Here is a 6,000-nt window from a genome sequence, read left to right as displayed (position 1 = left end):
AGAAATAAGAGCTTGAAAGCTGAGCTATGTGAGGAAGGAAGATCAAGATGGGTAGCTGTGTTGGTCTGTAGCAATAGAAAAGAACAAGAGTCCAGTAGCTCCTTAAAGAGTAACAAAATTTGTGGCAGGGGATGAGATTTCGTGAATCACTGTTCACTTCTTCACAACAGAGTACAGGTGCTTGTGAAAGTGTGGCAGGGTCAGGGCTCTTTTTCTAGCAGGAGCTCCTCTGCATATTAGGCCACACCCTGATGTAGCCAATCCTCCAAGAGCTTAGAGGGCTCTTAGTACAGGGCCTACTGTAAGCTCCAGGAGGATTGGCTACATCACGGGGGTGTAGCCTAATATGCAGAGGAGCTCCTGCTAGAAAAAGAGCCCTGGGCAGGGTGTTGGGTGACAAAGGGCGGGCGGGAATCTGGAGGGCCAGCAGAAGTGAATTCAGAAGAAGTTGGTGACATGTCTAAAGTTTCGAAACTGCTTTAAAGTTGAGATAAGTGCCAATATTGTTTCACAGAATCCCATGTGTTTCTTCATTTCCCTCTTGAGAGTTCTGGCACCTATTTTTTGAGGGGGGGAGGAAGCCTTGAGTATTACAATCCATTAAAGTGTTTATCATTGATTCATGTGCATCTTATTGCATTAAATAAAGCAAGTCTGCAGTTCATTCTTTATATGAAATCACAATTCTAAAGTCTCTTATCCATTCCTAAGCACAGAAACAGTTAAAGTGTCAGTTGCAAACGATGATGAATTAAAGTGCATCAAGCTTCTTTATGGAAATAAGTGGTTGTGCTTGAAATTAAAGTAGACTGATCAGACCCCTTTGCACCAACTCTAAAAGAGCCCACCGGCTTTGTTTCCAAAGACTTTATCAAAGAAGGGTTTGAAATGTAGTCCTATAGTTCCAATTCTCCCAATCTTTTTCAAAAAAATTCAAAAGCGCAATCACTTACTGAAATGCCAAGAATAATTTACAAGAATATACTATGCATTGCTTACCAATAGCTTTACACAAATTCATTCCACAAGCACAGTATTTGGAGCATACTGTCTCACTCAATTAGCACTGCCTACCACAACATAACATTGACAGACTCACCTAATTAATTGCACCTGAGTGGATATTTAAAGAAATATACCAATGTACAAAAAGAAACTGCAGAAAAGCCAAATAGAAATATTGTACAGAAAACGTTTCTTCAGAAAGCAAGAGTAATCAATACAGTTATTCAAGCCCACAGGGCTTATTGATTTTAATTGAACAATTAATTGAAATTTTTTCAAATGTCCTGTGTATTTAAAAATTACTACAAACCTAATGTAATCTAATGAGTGGTTAAGATCTGTGAAGCAAACATCTAGAATTTTATGCTCGATGCCAGAGCAGTGTTCCAAGATCCGTATCTTGACCAAACATGTGGTACTTCCCACATATATTTTGAAGTATACACATATTACTTCTTAGACCACATTCCTGCTGTTACAGTTATTAAAAGTTTTAGGAGGGATCATGAAATTCATACTAGGTGGTCTAAAAAAATCTTGGTTTCCAAGGCCAAGGGACATACTAGACAGCCCCCACAAACAATGATGCCCTACTGTTTGTTAGTTATTCATTCATGGCATATGCTTTGTATTATCCTCCAGATACAGCCTACAGATTTTGCAGAACTCCAACGCATATCCAGACTACAGAGATCAGTTACCCTGGAGAAAATGGCTACTTTGGAGGGTGAATATAACATATCTTGCAGAGGTAGGCTTACCAGGTGAAGCATGGCAACCTGCAGGAGGATTGAGGACAGAAACATGCTGGGCAGGGGAGGCACCAGAGTGACAATGTCAATTCCAAGGAAATCCCAGAAGTGATAGCAGGTAACTCAAGGAATCACTGGAAGCTCCAGGCCTTGGATTCAGTGGGAACTTACAGGAGCACAGCTCCTGAACCTTTCTGAGAGTTCTACCTCCTTGTCCATTGAATAGTATGTGAAGCTGCATAACAATCCCTGGATGAGCTTCACTACCTATTTTTCTAAAAAAAAATGACTCCTGGGAAGCTCAATGGTGAAACCAGGGCTTTTCTTGAGCAGGAATGCACAGGAATGCAATTCCAGTTGGCTTAGTGTCAGAGGGTGTGGTCTATTATGCAAATTAGTTCCTGCTGCATGTTTTTTGAAAAAAAGCCCTGGGTAAAACGGTAGAATTTCTGGCAATTTCTAGAGCTACCCCATCACTTCCAGTTTTCCTCAGAACTGATGTTGTCATGCAGATGACACTGCTGGTTTAAGTTATCCCCCCCCACCACAAACTCCTTGAAGCAGTGGCAGGCAACAGGAACTCAGGGCAAGGAATCCCCTGCCCCAACATGGGGCTTGGCAACCTTATGCTTAGATCTCTCCCTTTCCCAAATCCCAATGTCATGGGTGCTGGGGACCCTTCAGAGGAAGTTGAGTCTGATGAGGAAACTGTGCCCCTGCCACCTGCACCAGCGCCCCTGCCTCCTGCTGGAGAAGATCCCAGCCCCCCTGCCTCGCCCTCTCGGGTGGCTCGTGTGCGTGACCGCCTCCGGCAGGACCTCAGGGATCGGAGGAGGGCGGCACGCTCACAAGCAAGACGCTCCCTGAGCCCTGAGTTCTGAGAGGATTCTGGCCCTTCTAAGAGCAAGGATGCTTGAGTGGTAACAGGATCCTGGCTGCCTCCCTGAACCAGCAATTAGCCCAAACGGGCAACAGCCAGCAGAGGGCTATATAGCTGTGGGCTTTGGGAGGAGGCTTTGTGGAAGCAACTAGTCGTCTCCCTGACATTCTAGCATCCACTCCGGCTTGACTTTGGTTCCTGACTCCCTGACTTTGGCTTTGGACTTCTGGACTCCCTGACCTCGGCTTCTGGACCTCAGACCTGCGATACTTCTACAGTGATTCGGATTTGGCGCCTCGGACCCTCCTGCTTACTGGCTACAGACCTCGGACTGCCTCTGGACTTTGCCTGACCCGGCCCCAGCCGTGACACCCAACACCCTCCGCCCACTCACAGCCCCCCAAATCTCCAGGAATTTCCTAACCCAGAACTGATAACCCTCAACTGAAGGAAGCTCCACATGTTGGAGAAAGGCTTCAGGCCAGGGCTGTAGCCAGGATTTCAAGTGTGGTAGGGCACATAGCCAAAATTTTTGTGTGTGGGGCAGGGTTTGGTGCTCACGGCTCAGGAATTCTCCTGCAAACAGCAGATAGACCTCCTCCCAAGCCCAGCTGTAGGCATTGAGGCACAACAGAGAGCCCCTCTGCCTGGCTGATGGTGAGCCGGTGTACCTGGGCATGTTCAATGCTGCTCTGTCCCACTCCACTTGCCGCACCACAGCCTCTGGGGCCCATTGGGTGAGGCAGAGTGAGCAGAGAGCAGCCTCCATCCCAGCTGCACACTCTAGGAGCATCTGGAGGGCTTTCTGCACAAGGCCAGTGTTGCAGCTGCCACTCTCCAAGGCAGCTGAGCTGGAGTGGGTAGACTGCTCAGTGATGGTGCAGCTGCCACTTCCCTCTTTTTCCCTTTAGAATAAAACCTTCGTGGGGTCCATCCAAGCTCCACAGCCACTTTCTCCCACCCCTGGGCATCTCTCCTTCAAGCCTTCTCATTCAGGCAAGCCTGGGGAAGGAAGAAGAGGGTCTCTCAGCTGCAGTGGAAGTCAAGTGATGGCAGCAAGTGTCAGAAAGCAGCAACAACTGTAAGTGGTGCTTTCCATGAGGGTAAGGGTGAAGGGTCCTGCTTCAGACTTTGATTAGTGGAAGGGTAGGATAGTGACTAGGGTTGCCAAGTCCTCTTCAAGCCCCAGTGGGGAACATTTGTGAGCACGCGACGTGCACGCGTGATGAAATGATGTCACCCGGAAGTGACGTCATCAAAAATGGTGGCACCCATGCGGGCCGCTCTAGGCATTTCCAGGAAAACTCTTTGGTTTTCCCAGATGCTCTAGCCATTTAGGAGGTTAAAACTCTATGGTACCTATTGTACCATAGAGTTCTCCCTCCCAAATGGGTAGAGCGGCCCCGCATGGTCGCCACCATTTTGATGACATCACTTCCAGTTGATGTCATCACGCCAGCGATGTAGGTGGAGGTTTGCCCCACTGGCCCAATGTGGGCTGGTAAGTTGGGAACCTCCCGGGCGGGGAATTCCCCGCCTGGACCGGGGGCTTGGCAGCCCTAATTTAGACCAATATATTGTAATATTAAATTAGAAATATTTTTGAATAGAGTTTAATTTTTTACAAAGAATTGGAGACATACATACATTGTTAACATAATAAAGTATATTTAGTTTTTTTTAAAAATTACTCAAGCTAAAGCCTGGCAAATTCCCTTCCTTCTCAAACTGCGTTCCACTGTGTCTCATAGCTGCTAAAGGGCAAAGGCCCAGCAAACATAGTCTCTATGGTTAGTTTGCCTGGATCAACTGTCACCTCTCAGATTCCTTCAGTGGCCAGACACTCTGCAGAAGGAGAGGGAGAAGGAATATCTATTTAATTGAGTAATAAGTAACTTACCTTCCAGAGCTATTCTAAGCAGAGCAACATCTTTCTGAGTACATAGACTTAGAAAGGTACAACTCTACTTATGATGGCACTATTTATTTCATTTTTTTGTCTTAAAATGTTTACTCCTCCCCTTTCCTCATGGTTCAAAGCAGCTTACAATAATAGTTAAGAAACATTTTACCAGGGCTTTTCTACGTGGGATTTTTCCCATTATTTCCCCCCGCCACCATACTGCTTTGTTTTATTCTGATTTCCACATACATTTTTGCACCTTTAGTTTTTGCTTGTTTAAAAAAAAATCCACAGTGTTTACTCTGATGTTTTATGGAACCTGATTTCAAGTTGACTTTTTTCTCATGCATAATGTTTCCATCAATTTTCTTTGTCCCACTCACCTCCAGCCTACTTTTCCATGATTGTTTGCTTCTTGTTTCTTCCCTGCCCCCTGCCCCATTCTTAAATCAAGGACTTGAACAATTTTTTTTAAAAAATAAATAAAATCCATGTCTAAGAATACTTCTCTGCAGCCTTTAGAAATTGAACAACAAAATAAGTATGTCAGAAATCAGAATCCTCCTACAGGAATTGAACCTTTTGCTCTAATGTCACTAGAGCAGGGGTGGCCAACGGTAGCTCCCCAGATGTTTTTTTTGCCAACAACTCCCATCAGCCCCAGCAAGCATGGCCAATGGCTGGGGCTGATGGGAGTTGTAGGCAAAAAGCATCTGGAGAGCTACCATTGGCCAACCTCTGCACTAGAGGAAGCATAGTCCATTTATCAAGGTATGACATAATCCATTATAGCCTAAACTGGCGCACATAAGGACACTAGAGGAGAATGTATACAAGAGAATCCACTGACTGAAGGGGGCAGGGACATAGCTAATCTGAAAAAGAGATTCTTTGCAGAAGAAAGTGGCAGTTGGATCTTGAATGCATGAAGGCACTAAATAACTTTGGGTTAAACAAGGCATCTAAATAAGAAGAGAGTTTACCCTTAGACAAAAGGCCCAGGGCAAGCAGAGAACATGTCCTCTGAGCATCAAAATGAGTAACTCTTATCTCTCTGGCATAAATCAGTTTAGCAACGTATTTTTTGCACTGATTTATAGAGGAAGAAAAAAAGATCCTCCACCTTAAGATTTACAGGAGATAACTTCTGTTCCAAAAGTTGGAGCCAGGGAGTCTTATAAGAGTTCCTGAGGGTTAGGCATACCAAACTACCCCAGGAGCCACAAAGGATAGGTGAAACCAAAAATTAAAGAAATGTACCCAGGCACAGGCTTCTATAGAGCTAAGACCTTAATTCATAACAAAGGGCTACTGATGAAATGCACCTGGGGAGCTCGAAGGAATGAGGACTGTACTGTATTTAGAGAATCGTTTACAACATAAATCCATATAGGGACACCATACAGGAGTTATGAAATCACCACTGAGTTAAAAATTCTATTAGCAGCTGTCCAATTAGA

This window comes from Heteronotia binoei, chromosome 5 (genome assembly GCF_032191835.1).
Source record: "Heteronotia binoei isolate CCM8104 ecotype False Entrance Well chromosome 5, APGP_CSIRO_Hbin_v1, whole genome shotgun sequence".
Lineage (NCBI taxonomy): Eukaryota > Metazoa > Chordata > Lepidosauria > Squamata > Gekkonidae > Heteronotia > Heteronotia binoei.
The sequence above is the reverse complement of the archived record's forward strand: the minus strand, read 5'-3'. Positions refer to the sequence as shown.